Genomic DNA, 13,305 nt, shown 5'->3' on the forward strand with positions numbered 1-13,305 from the left:
CACCCCTCCCTCCTCCCTCAAGCGGCTCGTCATAATGTGGACTGCGGGGTGTTATGTCAACAGACACCCAGTGCAAACATCGTGTTCTATTTAAATAACATACATACTTTTCTTAGCTTATGACCTCATTGCAATGAGCTGGCTTTCTGTGTCACAGGCAGTCAGAGCGAGAATGTACAGCGCACATTCTTAATACACCAGCCTCGAAAAGTTCGGGATATTTGGCTTTGGGGTAACAGCTCAGGATGACCCTAGAATGCAAGATAATCTTTCCAAGGGAAAATAATATGACCTTCTTTACATCTTTGAATGCAAATGCTCAACTATTTCAATGTTTCAGTACTTTTTACGCAATTTGTGGTTTGGGTCTCCAACAAGCAAAACGGCAAACTTTCACAAAGGCAAATTGATTCGGGCAATCCATTTCATGAGATGAAAACGACACCCCAAAAAAATTGATCAACAGTACCTCGCCGTTGAGAGAGGTAAGTGGCCATCGAGATTACCGGTATAGAGTCACAAGAGTGAAAACGCAAGAGAGAGACTGGAAGAGTCACAGAAAGGCATGTTGAATACACAGTCCTCAACATGCTACACACATGACAAATGATTCAACATAAAACTGATTCACCAGTGGCCAAGTGTTCAGTTAGCCTTTAGCGTCAGTAAGAGCTTGGCTTGGAAAACAATATCGCGCGCACAAACCAACATCTGACATTGCCGAACTTGCACCCAGCATCAAATCAATTTGGGCGGCCCGCTAAAACACATTGTGTGTGTTTAATTCATTTCTTACAAAAATCTGTCTGAAAAAGACTCATTGTCTTCACTTTTAATCACGTTGATGATGAAAGCATATATATTGAAAAAAAAAATATATATATATATATATATATATAAAAAATCCTTTTCCCTGACTTCTGATCTGATTTTGTGAATATATAATCACGCATTGGTGCGATTATACATTCCCGGCCCTCTGAGGGAAACCACAAAAACAAACCGTGGCCCTTGGCCCCTGAACAAGGTGACCACTTAAATTATCGGCATCATTAGAACAAAAAAACATAACCGAGGAATGACGAAGGAAATCAAAACACAATCACCTTACCTTGCCCTTCCGAAAACGTTCCCTCAAGAGTCCCCTGACAAAAGATGACATCCCTCTCGTCTTTCCCCAAGAGCTCCTGTGAAGCGGTTAATGTTTAATCCTCAGTTCCTGTGGAGTGAGTCCTGACCGGCCCGCGAGGAGCGCAGGGGTCACGGCGGTGGCCTCCGAGTGCGACGATGGGCCGATGTGGGCTGACACCGCGTTGCGCCGCCTGACGATTTGTTTAAGGGTCTCGCCTCACTCATCTCGGACCACCGTGCCGGCAATGTAAACACCGGAGCGGCCCTTTATCACGCGGCGCTGATACGCCGGGCCGGCTCCTTCTTGTCGCCATGGCGACGGCGCAAAGGGCAAAGGCGTCGGGGGTGCGATTGACATTGGACTTTAGAGGCCGTTAGTCAGATGGGAGGCGCGATAGCCAATTGCTAAACCATTGTTTTATGAGTTTATCATTTGAGCAAGGGTCAGCGGCGGAGCACGACGACAAGGGAGAATGCGATTTTCGGGTCAGACCGTCTGAATCTGACAATCCATCCATTTTCGAGGAGGACTGAAAACGAGAAGACTTTGCGTCATATCATAGCAATCACCGGTTACGATGCAATGCCGTGGGGTCATTTGGGGGAATTTTTGATCATTTACTTTGTAAATGTTCCAAGGTGACACCTTGACATCAATTGCTTTCGAGATTTTTGCCCAAAAAGTCCTAATTCAGAACTGTTATGCAAACACAATAAGATAAAATGTCTCCTTTGCGATACGCATTTTGGCTTTTGATTGAGTTGAAACGTGTGACCAACAGCGCTGCTATTCAGTATAAAACAGTACCTCGAATTACGGACGTCTCTTCATACGAAATTTTCAAGTTACGAAACGCCTCAACAGGAAAATATTGCCTCTTGTTCCGAAAGAAATTTCAAGATACGAAAGGCAAAGATATAGTATGGGCTGCTACTTGCAGCTCAGAGTTTCCTGAACGCAACATACTGATAGCTGCTCTGCCATTGGCTATTACCTGGCATCTTCCTGGCATCCCATTGGCTAAGAGGGACCTCTGCCATATGGGTTCTACATGCGTAGATAAATAGATTGATCTGTGTCTATGCAGCGTCCTCGACATTCGCCCCTCTTTGCCATCAGGCATTCCGATAGTTTTACGTAAATGTGAATCACCCAGAAAAAATGTTCACTGGTCGGGCGATCGCTCGCTACGCTGATGTTTGCCTTGGACATTTTTGAAGGATTGTTAAAAGCCGACAAAAGCAAACGTCCTTGGATCAATTATTTACAAAACGCCAGGCAGAAACCACTTCTGAGAGAGAATATGAACTAAAGAGAGCAAAAAACGATGAGGACGCAGATAAAAGTTAAATGACCATCATTGTAATTCTTTAGTCTCTTTGTTGTTTTTTTACATGATGCACAACTCTCATTTATTGTGCATTCATCTCATTGTAATATGTATTTGTTGCATATTTTGACCCATTTTTATGCTTCTTAAAACATTTGTCTGAATTTTGGGTGGGGCTTGGAACGGATTAGGGCATTTACATGGAAAACGCGTCTCTACTTACAAAATTTCCGAGTTAAGAAATTTCATACATATTAATTTCCTAAGTAGAGGTACCACTGTAATTGAGAATGCCTGACTCAGCATTCAGTACAAAGCACCATAGAGACCTTTGTTTCCCCAAATAGCTAAAAATCCCATCGACTCCATTGCCAACGAGGCAGGACTGGCTTTTAATGAGTCGTGTTACTCAAGATCTTACGTCTCAACACAGAAAAGTGAGGTTACATAAAGCCCGGCGGACTCTGACCTCTGCATTGACAGCGTGGTCATTGCCGGTATAAGATAGAAACCCGTTGAAAACGCTCAGGCTAACAAAAGACAGAGGCCCAGTGGAGCGCGCGACCACGCGAACGAGGGTGAAATGTGTCGGGGGTATCACATTACCTTGAACCATCTACGATGACCTGCTGTTTATGGCACACTTTGTGGTTCGCGGAGTCCATACTTTGGAAGCCACACGCCCCCTTCAATGGCCCGACAAAGTATACACGAGGCAACTCGATGTGCTTCACGCAACCAAAAGCACAGCAGCTAAAAGAATTGACAACTGGCTACAGAAATTCGAAGCAAAGCAGCGACAACAAAGCAACATGACTTCCGTTTTGTTTATTTCGGAATCTGAAAGAAGTTTTATTTTGAAAAAATTGCCGGATTCTCCTTAATGTCCATCTACAGTATGTCACTCTTGACGCAGATCAAGGCGCGCTTCCCGGTCACGTGATAGGTTACCGCTAAAATGAAACCCAGGAGCTAGCAAAATAAGTAAAAAAACAAACATCTTTGGGAAGCGGAACAGGCCCGGCCAGGAGACAGAAGAGGAGCCGACGACTTCCAAGCAAAAGAAGGCCACATTTAAAAGAGAGTATCAGGAGTCCTACTTCAAATACGGATTTATCTCAACGGGAGATTCCTACGCACCAAGCACCACTCTTCGTAATATGCGGCGATGGTGACTCGTATTTTTCATGCACTTTGTATTTGCTGTGTCTCTTATTTTGAAGGCACATTTCACCATTACCATAGCGCCCAGAGAGTGTTGCGGCCAGATACGACGTTCCTCGTGTCATGATTCGTGTTTATTATTATGTTACGAAAATACCACAGTTTTCATGCAGGTCATTTCACATTATTTTGTTTGTATTTGTCCGCCACACCTTAAAAAGCAGGTCCCTGAAAATATTATCTGACATTAAATCGGTCTGTGGGGCAAAAAAGATTGGGGAGTGCCGCTTTAAACTATGGGCTCCACTAATGTTAGCCGTTGTCACATAATTTTCAAGGGGGGGGGGGGGTATACAATGTGAATGTTTCATTTCACACTGCACTGCTTGACCCCGTAACTTCATCTAGTCCCTGCAGTGCACACACCACAGTTCAAGAAGACCCGATGTAGACTCTCCGCCAAAGAATTGTGCACTGGAGAGACCACAAGGGTTCACAACAAACAGCGGAGAAGATAAGAGTGTAAAAATAGTAATGGGGGTTTCTATTTAAGCCGCAGATTAAAGCTGCTGTGTTTGGTCAAATAGAGATGACACAGCCTATTGGTAAGATCGACCCACAGTCCATACTGGGGGGGTTGATGTCGTTCGTGACGCAATCGCCATCGTCCTAACTGGCCAGTTTTGTCCTCCCACTTGCCAGCTGTGAAAACGGGCAGTCGCTTGTGACACTGACCTTGAGCAACACGTCCGTTCCGCGCCAGGACGCTTTATTTCCAGAGCCCCCATGCTTGTTGTGAAACGTCTCTCCGGTTCATCCAGACCGTAAATCAGACAAAACTGCCGCACGGCATGACGCATGCGCCACGCAACGTCGCTCGCTGCTCCCGGTGAGCGAAATTAGCCACGACATCGGCGGAGGGCGTTTCTCTCCCAAAAGCTCCGTACGACAGTATTCACTTTACTCACTGAATTGAACTGCTGTACTGCTTTTTCTGCATCGCTTAAATCACTTACGGCACAGGTGTCAAACTCAAGGCCCGGGGGCCAGATCTGGCCCACCACATCATTTTATGTGGCCCCCCCCCTGAAAGAAAATCATGCGTTAACTTGAATGACCTTTGCTAAAAAAATGTACCGAAATGACAAATTGTCGTGTAATAAATGACAGTGAGATTTTGCAATAATTTTCAAAGTATTATTGCGATAACGCGATAAAACCTTTTTGTGGTTTCACTGTCATAACTGCCCGCCGAGGGAAGACGTAACTCAAAACGTGCTGAGATTCAAACTCACAACCTCTCGGCTGTGAGACATACAAGCATACCACTTATGTTACCCGAGCTGCCAAAGCAACTCACCTGTATTAGCGGAATGGATTTGGAATGCATGGATGGAAAAAAAAAAAACACTACTGTCTAAACGCAATGCACCTTTACCTTCTCCCCCCACGAGCCAAAAATAGCGTCAATGTGACCACCACAATGAACACATCAAGGCTGCGGAGCCAAATGTTTCTGTGTAACGTTGGCGCCAGCTGTTGTGTGCCAAGGTTCAGCAGCCTCCATGCTGTGGCAGCAGAGGACTACGCGGGCAGCGGACGGCAGTGGCGCAATCTCTCACAAAGAGCCGTCACAATCCGAGCCAGGGCCATCCGACGGGACGCGGAAGGACGTTTCTATTTGCTGTGACAGCTGCGTGCGTCTCCGGTTACATTTTCCAGCGTGACGCCGGAGTGCCGAGCGGCTTCATTTTGCCTCTGCGCGTCACGGTGAGACGTCGAGTTCGGCCTTGCCAGCTGTTTTTGTGCCGCAGCTCAGTTGAGCAAGAAAAGCAATATTTTGGGTGAAACGGCAAAAGCAAACACAAAAACACAACTCACCATGATCGTGAATGTAGTTGCTGCAATTAACGGGAGCCCTGTTCTTGTTTTCCTCAACAAGCGGGTTCCAGCTTGGGGAAATGAAAGTCAACTTAGGTGAAGGCATTTGATTTTCAAATTTGCAACTGGTTTCAAACTCTCATGACCCCCAAAAAAGTTTATTTTTAAAATTGGGGTTTGGCGCTGGCGACGTGACGACACCAATTTGTATCATTTGCACTTGGGAACCAAATGTTCGTTTTAAACGTTTGGGTAGAAAGCGGGCAAGGCCGTGCAGCTTCCATTTTGCAACGCTTTGATGCCTTTATGAGACACATGATCACATCATAAACCCAACAAAACCACAGAGAAGCTGCGCCAGCCGATATCTGGTTTTGTCTTGTTATGCTGTGTAAACACAACGGGCCCAAATAGCTGTCATCCACCAGCGGTGGCTTGCCCTGCTTGAACCTTTGCATGCTCATGCGAATGAGACCAGCCACTGCGCTCTACGTACATTGCATCAGAGGCTAAATGCCAGGCTATTGGAACAAACAAGCAACGCTCTCATTATGTGGATAAAGAAGAAGTTCATATCCATCTTGTCCGTTATCCGAGCCGCTTATCCTCGCAACCGGAAGTGCTCACTTTTTGTGAGAACTGCGATCGGAAAGCCTGACACGTCACATGTTGAGCCGTTGCTCCTACGGTAGCGCAAGCCGACAAGTGATACAGCCTACGATATTAATAAAGGTGACTGATCAGGTTTACCAACCCTATAAAAATACAGTATTAATAGTTATTATTAAAACAAGAGCAATATTGACTTTGTTCCCCCCCCTCAAGGAGTTTAATAGCACACGTCAGCTATGCTAGCTAGCGTGCATCCATGACATGGAAATAAGAGTTCAGAACTAATACACATTGAGCATCCAGTGACCCTTGGGTGTTCATTCGCAAAGACAATCTCCTTGGAGAGCTGCTTACAGTAAGTCTCCAACCCTATAAAAATACAGCATTAATAGTTATTATTAAAACAAAAGCAATATTGACTTTGTTCCCCCCCCTCCCTCCCTCAAGGAGTTTAATAGCACACGTCAGCTATGCTAGCTAGCGTGCATCCATGACATGGAAATAAGAGTTCAGAACTAATACACATTGAGCATCCAGTGACCCTTGGGTGTTCATTCGCAAAGACAATCTCCTTGGAGAGCTGCTTACAGTAAGTCTGGCTGGAGGGCCTCAATCCCATTCGCTGTCCCACAAGGACTTTGGCGTAAGGAAGGCTCAGAGGGGGCAGCATGAAGGGCAAAAGCTTGTTGATAGAGGTCACAAGTTGCGCAACAAAGAACAGTCGTGCGCCGACGAGTAGGGCATAACATGTTGTATACACAACGCTCAAAAGGTGAAACGTTGAAGAGGCTCTTCGTCGACATCCAAATAACAGCCAGTTAATGATCATTTTGCTATGGAAAAGCTCTTTTAAACACATCTTCTGTCCGAAGCATCCCCCCGCTAGTCTAAACACGGCATGCTGATTAAAATCAGGTATGTGCAGTATGAGTTAGGCAGTAAAACCCGCACATTAGTTTCCATCTCAGGGGGGGCGGCCATTTTGCCACTTGCCGGCGACTGAAAATGACATCACATTTCCTCAGGGCTCAGGTAACAGCCAATCACAGCTCACCTTTAGAAAACAGGTGACTAAATTGTCCACGGCAGCCAATGGTTAGCAACCAAGTTAGCCTCGAACAACTCAACCGCGAGCTAAAAGCACGACAGAAAACATACTGTATACATTGACACTTTAAACACTCATTTATAGTTCATAAGTGACAAGATTCTGGTAGCTAGCTTGCGGCTAGCACGGTGTGTTAGATTGGTCAGTATCCTGGCTGAGAGTCCAATCGATACCGTTGCAATGCAACCAACACAGGAAGTAGAACTAGACACCTTCCAAAATACAAGTACAACTGGTAACAGAGATAAATAACACTTTTATACCACTTTTGGACCATTCATACGCTAGATAACTTCCCATCAAATGTTGGAAGTTGTATGCTCGAAAGCCCCGTTATGTAACCAAACGTCAATTCATTTTTTTTTTTTTAAACGAACATTTCAAGTGACGCATATCCAACATGTTTGTGTTTACGCTCGAAATAAACTGCACAAGCATCACACCTGGCAGTATCAGTATGGAAGTGAACAATAATACAGCAAATAACTAATACGTATTCTGGAAAATGCCCAATTATGATCTGAAAACCCCGAAAAAAAAACAAAGCTGGTCCTGCTCCAACACAATGACCTGTCCCAATGTAAACATCTTTTACGACTGGTCGAGCTAAGTGCAGGCATGTGGAACTATATAGTTTTTGCTCAGTTGGCTGACAATAGGCCTCTTCACTCACCTCAATCCGAAACATCTGAAATGTTTCCGTCATGGAGCAAGAACCTGATTGTCCAGTTTCACCACATGACTTAAAAAAAAAAAAAAAAAAAAGAAATATAAAAAATTTAACTGCCTCTCATTTTGTTCTTTTTTTTACCTCCAACTATGTGAATGCTCATTTTGGGGGCAGACGCCAATTATAAATCTCCGGTTCCAAAGTAGTCCACAAAGTTATTTTCCCTTTGGCTTTGATATGAAGAAGTGAGTACACATCTTCAATAGATCAACCACAATTGTTCTTTGAATGTGATTATGGTGGTCCTAGAAGGACAACAACATCAATAGTTCAATAGATACATCAACCTTTTCCTTAACCTGGGTAAAAGGTGCTTAGTTTGCAACATAGGCACTGTTTCAAATGAATTTCAGTATTCTATTTTTTTTCTTCTAATTTTTAAAGACTCCAACACAACATTGCACCATGACATCTTTGATCCACTGGTGAAAAGGACACTTTGATTCGCTCCTCTTTCATCTATAACTGCTTCAGACAACAAAGTGTATGCAGGAAAGTGGTTACGATTGCATGATTGTCTGTGTCTCATGTGTTGTCGTCTTGTATTAGTTTGTCATTTTTTGTTAATTTTTCTTTTGATGGTGGTACGGGCACCCGCAGCGGCTCCTCTTGTTTTATGTTGAGAGGGAAGAAATTTCATCTGTGCTGTATGTTACACATTTGACAATAAAGTTGTATTCAATTCAATTCAATAAAACTAGTACTTTCTGATGATGGTCTAAAAAAAGTGCTCCTTTGATTCAAGCATGGTGTTCAGGCAGCATTTATTTCAATCTGACGAAAGTGGATGTGGAAATTCCCTGCTCCCTGTTTTCTTTCTTAAATTTTTCCAAACATACTGTTGCTGTGCACATTTTCTGTACTATAGGAATGGCTTTCCACGAGCAGGGGCTGCCATTGTGTTGATGCACTGGCTGGCTTACATCACTGAGCAGCCTGCATTCGATCTGCGCAGGCGTGCAACAACAACAAAAAACAATAACAACAATTAAAAAAAAAAAAACTGAAATCAGATGAAGTGTGCCTGCACATCCCAAAACTGTAATAAGCACCAAGCACATAAGTGCATGCTCAAACATCGCCCCTGATCAATCAGGTGCATGACAAAACAACATTCCCAGAGTGTGCATGGGTGTGTGCACGGCTCACGTTCAAAAAGTGCCCAAAAGAAGACGTCTTACCTCAAAGGAGGAAACGCCAACCGGAACCAGCATGTCGCCGGGGTGTCTGTGGACGAGAAACGGCTCAATAAGGGAGACAGAGCCGCAGGGAGATAGCAGCAGAGCCCGCCTACGTCCTCCTAGTTTCCCCCCTGCCTGCCTGCCTGCCTGCCCGCCTGCTGTCAAAAAAAAGGGGACCAGCACATCCGTACAAAAAGCCAGAGACGTCCGCTGAGGCTCCCGCCCGCCGGAGGTGACGACGGCAAAGGCGCTGCGCCAAAGCCCGCCCTACTTCCGCATCTGACAGCGACACACCTACACTTTCAGCCAATGGGAAGTTTCAATTCAACAAGGTACGGCCCCTTTAAATAAAAAAATAAATAAATAAAGCGGGGAGGGGAGACGGGGGTGGACTGAGACGCCCCACTCTCATACTTCCAAAAGGAGTGCTGTCCTCACATGACCCTATCGACAAGGAATACAATGCAGGAAATAAAACAAAATAAATATCGGATCCCTTGTATTACTTAGACAACACAGAGGGACAAAAAGTAATTAAAACGACAACAATCACTGACACTGTGTAAAGCAACAGAGAAAAAAAAAATCAATCAAAAAATGGATTGCTGACATGCTTTGAGTAAAAAATTAGAAGTAGGAAAAAAAATCTACAGTGATACATATCATGAAAGTAGGACATTTAAGTTGAAGGATGCACGGGTGAATTCCATCCATCCATTTTGTGATTCGCTTTATCTCACAAGGGTCGCAGGGGGTGCTGGAGCCTATCCTAGCCATCTTCGGGCAGTAGGCGGAGGACACCCTGAACCGGTTGCATGCCAATCACAGAGCACAGAGAGACGAACAACTATTCGCGCTCACACTCACACCTAGGGAGAATTAAGAGTGTTCAATTGGCCTGTCATTCATGTTTTTGGAATGTGGGAGGAAACGGGAGTACCCGAAGAAAAGTCACGCAGGCACGGGGAGAACATGCAAACTCTACACAGGGAGGCCGGAGCTGGAATCCAACCCGGTACCTCTGCACCGTGAGGCAGACGTGCTAACCACTCCCCACCGGGCCGCCTGCACTGGTGATTTGCTCATTTCAAATAATTAATTGAAACAAAAGTTTACAACAACGGTGGGTACACCACAAAAAAATATTTCAACGTCATGTGCCCTTTGAGCATCAATTACAGCTTGACGACGACATCTCACGAACGTTCAAAATTCAACTTCTTGTCTGTTGAGGCATGGCATCCCACTCTTCTTGAAGGGCATCCCTCAGATCATTTGAGGTTCTGGGGTGCAGTTTCAAGTCTCGACACGGCAATGAGGGACACCGGTCTCCAACGGCCGTTCCGGTATGATGCGACCTCCATGAGCTGCAGCATCGTCGTCCAGGAAGATGAAATTAGGCCCGTGTTGGTTCATGTTGGGGCACAACCACTGGATTAATAATGTCATTCAGGTCGTATGGGCTTGTCACCCCTAAAATTCTATGGGGAAGCGACGACTCCAGACCTCTTAGGGAGATCGTGAAAAGTTGACTTCGTTTTTACAAAAAAAAAAAAAAAAGTCTCAACGCATGACCTCGTTAGCATCCCTGTGCGCTCGTTTCCCATCCCATTCCTCATTTCAGCCCTTCATCACATTCTGGACACATCTTTGGCTCCTTGGGAGCGCCTGGCTTGCATCCTGGTGGCAGCTCCTGGCTGAAGCCCCCATCGACACCCCCTCAGTGTGGGCCATGGGACCACGCTGACCCCACCAGACACCACACAGTCAGTCCGTCAGTAAGGATTATGCAAAGCTTTACTCAACACCCGTCTGTTGATGTGTCTCAGCACGTGTGCTTGACACAAAAGAAAAATCAATGCACTAAAAATAGAAACGTCACATCTGAAATGTATAACGCTATATATCAGCTATCTGCAACCCAATATATTTTTCCCATTGTGGTCTTGATGTGTAAAACAATTCTTAAACCGAATGAAAAATTATAATGAGCAGCACAGTGACAAGTGGTGAGCACATCAACCTCACGGAGCAGAGGTGCAGGGTTTGATTCTGGCTCCTGCCTTCCTGTGTGGAGTTCGCATGTTCTCCCCGTGCCTGTGTGGATTATCTCGGGCACTCTGGGTTTCCTCCCACATTCCAAAAACATGCATGGCAGGCTGATTGAACACTCTCAATCAGGGGTGTCAAAACTCATTTTTGTCGCGGGCCACATTGTAGTTACGGTTTCCCTTGGAGGGCCGTTATGAAATTAGGGAAACCATATAAATGTTTCATATTACATACACAGCGCACAACAAATTGATGAATAACTAGTTTAAAAATCAGAAGTCAAGAATCATGACTGTTATTGGGGATTACATATGACAATTTGAAATTTCGGTTCAGACTTTAGCAAGCATCATGAAACTTGACATGTTTGATTTGCTTTCGCGGGCCACATGAAATGATATTTGGCGGGCCAGATCTGGCCCCCGGGCCTCGACTTTTGACACCTGTGCTGTAAATCGTCCCTAGGTGTGAGTTTTGAGTGCGGACGGTTGTTTTGCCTTTGTGTGCCCTGCGATTGGCTGGCAACTAGTTCAGAGTGTACTACGCCTGTGTGGGTTTTCTGCGGGTACTCCGGTTTCCACGTTCCAAAAACATGCATGGCAGGTTAAGGGAACACTCGAAATTGTCCCTGGGTGTGATTGTGAGCGTGGATGTTTACTTGTCTCTGTGTGCCCTGCGATTGGCTGGCAACCAGTTCAGGGTGTACTCCCGGAAGACGGCTGGGATCGGCTCCAGCACTGTGGCATGCATCATCCGGTTTCTCAGGGCATTCAGCACACGAATGCCAATTGTTTTCAAGCAGCTAACTTATTTTCTCACATTCTTATGATTGTTACTGGTACATATGAAGCGATGCATACTGGCTGAGCCACTTGGGAAGTTCACACAAGTGGATCACATTGCAGCGCGGAGTGTGGCGAAACACAAGAGATCTCTGCTGTCATCTACTGATAAAAAATCGTCGGTGCAAACTTGATGCAAAATTGGGATTTTGGTATGTAAGTGTGTCATAGTTATGATTAACAGTCATCATTGGTAATTTTGCTGTGTGATATATATTTTGGCGTTTTAAACTGATTATATTTAAGTGGTTTCATTGTTAACCTTTTGAAGTTAGGACGACAGGCAGGAAATGGACAACTTTAAACATGGCCGTGTGAAATGTAAATCATTTCGAAATTACTATAATTTATCAAACCACAGATAGTCTTTCTATACCCTCCCAAATTTACGGTGTTCACTTTGAATGTTACAATGCAGCTCAATGGACTAGTCAGCGGTTACAATGTCCGCCTCAACAGTTGAGGCCCGGCCGGCTTTGAATCTCACCTCAGGCCTTCCTGTGGGGAGGTCGCATATTCTGTGTACCAGTTCTGGGTGCCCACTTTGCATCGACAAGTGTCTAGTGAGGACATACTTGATTTCTAATGTCTGTAAGAACTATTGTCCATTTGTCAGCAAAGCTTTATACCGCAGCGGATGCCTCTCTAAGCAGTGGCAATGTCTGAAACGATGCAGATTTTTCTTTTACATTCAATGTGCTTTGTTGGCAACAGAAGCATTGATTGTGTCTCTCGATAAGAACATTGTGACCTCTGGTCACTCCACAGTTTAGTGCCACAATGAAAAGAAAAATACCAAAATGAGAAAAGTGGTGGTCTTTCATTCATTCACTCCCAAAGACATATTTATATGTCTTTTCAGACTTCACACATTCAATCCCATGTACTTAGGTTTTCTTTTTTCCAAGCTTTTTTTTTCCAAGACTGAAAGTCAATTTTTTTTTTATACGGGTCTGAAAATGGCTGGTACCGAATGAGTTAAAGATCAACATTTTTAGACATACATATTGGAGTGCATTATTATCGCTAACTTTTTCTTTCCACGCTTTTGTGTGCTTTGTAATTCCTGTTCACCTTTTTAGTACTATAAATTAAATGTGTATTATTTTTACAACAGTAAAAATACATTTTGGAGTTTTATATTATTATCATCACATATGGAACACACAAAAGGCCAGTGAAGAAAAGAACTGTGGAGGGCTCGTCGGTTGAAAAAAAAAAAATCACCGTAATATGCACAATTTCAACATCATAGTTTTGGGGCATATAAATG

General features: G+C 44.4%; 1 long non-coding RNA gene across 1 annotated transcript in view; it reads right to left on the reverse strand.

The window, feature by feature from the left end:
- The window catches only part of LOC109529877 (uncharacterized), an 11,845-nt gene extending 2,381 nt beyond the window's left edge, over positions 1–9,464 (reverse strand). The window contains exon 1 of the long non-coding RNA XR_002170906.1: positions 9,139–9,464. This is a non-coding gene — a long non-coding RNA (uncharacterized LOC109529877). The remainder of the gene's footprint in view (positions 1–9,138) is intronic.
- Between the last annotated feature and the right edge of the window lie 3,841 nt (positions 9,465–13,305).

Source organism: Hippocampus comes, unplaced genomic scaffold, assembly GCF_001891065.2.
Source record: "Hippocampus comes isolate QL1 unplaced genomic scaffold, H_comes_QL1_v1.1 scaffold62, whole genome shotgun sequence".
NCBI lineage: Eukaryota > Metazoa > Chordata > Actinopteri > Syngnathiformes > Syngnathidae > Hippocampus > Hippocampus comes.